The following is a 2,430-nucleotide window of genomic DNA, read 5'->3' on the forward strand; positions in this document are numbered from 1 at the left end:
AGTAGGATCTTGCAAGCTTGCTCAGCTCTTTGTTTTTCCACAATCTTGTCTAAGAAGAATCTTAATTGATGTAGCTGTACAAAACACCCAATGAASATTGCTAAAGCAGAATCCTCAGGTTGCTTGGACTTAGTTCCCCAAATCTGCAACCCAAACAGCTATTGCTGTATCTGGGAAAAGCCAACGCTGTCTGTCTTGTCTAGATTTTGAGGACAATGAGTCCTTCTCACTAATAGCTCTATCTGGTATCTTAATTGGCAAGTAAATGAATAAAAGATGTGTTTATTGCTGTGCAATGAGCTTGTTTGCTTTCCCTGCTGTCATTGATTTATTTTGGAGAGGGGAAGGGGACAAGTCTTTGAATTCACTTATCTCCCTCCTACAACTGAAAAGTCATCACTTTTCTTTCTGTCTGTGTATTTTCTCAAAATGGCAGCCGAAAGTACAGAAAATTGGAATTATCACAGTAAGGTCAATTGTGGTGTGACAGCATTTCTCCAAATTACTCAAATTATCAATTTCTGTACCTAACTGACAACATCAAAAGGCAAAGAACATGGACTTTTTCTTGTTATTATTTTAAAATTTACCTTGTTCTAATGAAAGTACTTGTTGCATCTGGTCCAAATTTGGGGAAGTCATTGCTTTCATTTCAGTTTCTGGCACATCTGGTTGTTTTAGGGCTGTGTGTACCTCGGATGCCACACAAAACCAACAGGAGCAGCAGCAACCTAAGTGGCTTGGTTTTTATTTATTTCTTTCCCAACAATTATTTTATTATGGAGTACTGTCTCCACTTGTAATAAATAACCCTCGTTGCTTGTCCTGTCTATAACACATGACAGAGTACCACTGTCAAGGCCCGTTGTAATTCCCAGCGAGTCGCCCCCAGCTACTCAGCAGAGCAGAGTCATTTGCAAATGAAGGACATTTGTCTGAATGACACATTTCTGAATGAGAACTGCTTTGTTTTGCAGAGAGTTTGGCCGCTGGAAAGTAAACAATCTTGCTGTGGAAAGAAGAAATTTCCTTGGCTCCCCACTGCCACTCGCCCCAGAATTYTTCCGCAACATAAGGCTACTGGGAMGGCGCCCGACRCTTCAGCAGATCACAGAAAACCTGATCAAGAAATATGGGACACATTTCCTGCTCTCAGCTACCCTGGGAGGTAGGGTTTATTCTGGGAACTGTTAGGAACCAGCTTGGTGTGAGTGGACTAAAGGTGTTGGTCACAACTTTTTCCTTGTAGAGCTGATCCTGCTCCAAGGAGCTTTGTTGGGTGACTCTCTGTGAAGAGCAGGTTCTGTCTGTGGGTCTTGTGGCTCCTCCTTCTGTTTATAGGTGCTGTGTAAACAATTTTATGCATAAAAAGAAAAGAAATCAAATTGCTAAGAATGAAGTGCTTTACCTGGTGTGCTGCTTCTGGTTTTTTGACGTCATTATTTGGCATGGAGGTCATTAAGGAGGGTGATATTATTTTTCTATAAGTGGCCCCGGTAACAATTTACATAATAACAGGTTACAGATTTATTTGGGTCCATTGCAGTCCTGCAGAAATGAAGCCAGAAAACCAGTAACAAGTATTTCCAGCAAATATTTTAATTTATTGAACTTTTAAACTACTTTGTCCACTGGAAAATCCCTATATTGTCACTCTGCCCTTTTTAGAATTAGTCTTCACTTAGCCAGTGGGACTGCATTTTCAAAATGGAATGATGAGGGTTTGCCATGTGATTCCCATTAACTTAATGGAATCTGCATCTTTCAGTCCCCACAGACTAATATGGAAAGGGTAGCCCCACGGATAATAGGGATCCAGTCACCAGATGGATTGAAGAAATCCAGTGAAGAAGCTTAATGTTCAAAGGAGAGCATAAATTGTTCTGAAAGTAAGATAATTAGTACCTGTGATTACCCATCTAGGTATTACCAAATGAACTGACATTTCAGAAATGCAGCTCTAGCCCATCGTGGGTGATAATATTAAAGATAATTCTGGTGATTGAGTGTCCTTCCAGCAGGACAGGCTTGTCAAAATCCTTTATTCACCTGAGGAATGGTTCTCTTTAATACATTTCATAACTGAATCCTATCCATTTGTAAAGGAAATAAGAGCCTTCCTAGTCTTCCTTGGCTGAGAGCTGAGCTCTGTAACAACCCAAATGGTTCACAGAGGTTTCCTTTTGAAGAAGACCATCCTGGAAACAAGTGCAATTTCTGTCTTACTGTAGTTATTTTAAAAAAGAGCTAATTCCTATCATTATTTTGGAAACAAGTACCTCTACAGCACTACCATTAGAATTTTATGAACAATTTATGAGTGTTGACCAGCAATTTGAAACAAAAAAAAATCCCTGAATTCTTTTAATTACTTTGAGTATTTTTGCATGTAAATATACACTTTTTATGAGTGACTGATTTCTTGAGCGT

General features: G+C 39.4%; 1 long non-coding RNA gene across 1 annotated transcript in view; it reads left to right on the forward strand.

The window, feature by feature from the left end:
* Window positions 1-1,142, forward strand: part of LOC130582573 (uncharacterized) — a 106,632-nt gene extending 105,490 nt beyond the window's left edge. Inside the window, exon 3 of the long non-coding RNA XR_008966320.1 lies at window positions 978-1,142. This is a non-coding gene — a long non-coding RNA (uncharacterized LOC130582573). The remainder of the gene's footprint in view (window positions 1-977) is intronic.
* The last annotated feature ends 1,288 nt before the right edge of the window (window positions 1,143-2,430 follow it).

The sequence above is a fragment of the Malurus melanocephalus genome, unplaced genomic scaffold (genome assembly GCF_030028575.1).
Source record: "Malurus melanocephalus ecotype Western Australia unplaced genomic scaffold, MMel_1.1 scaffold_507, whole genome shotgun sequence".
Classification (NCBI taxonomy): domain Eukaryota; kingdom Metazoa; phylum Chordata; class Aves; order Passeriformes; family Maluridae; genus Malurus; species Malurus melanocephalus.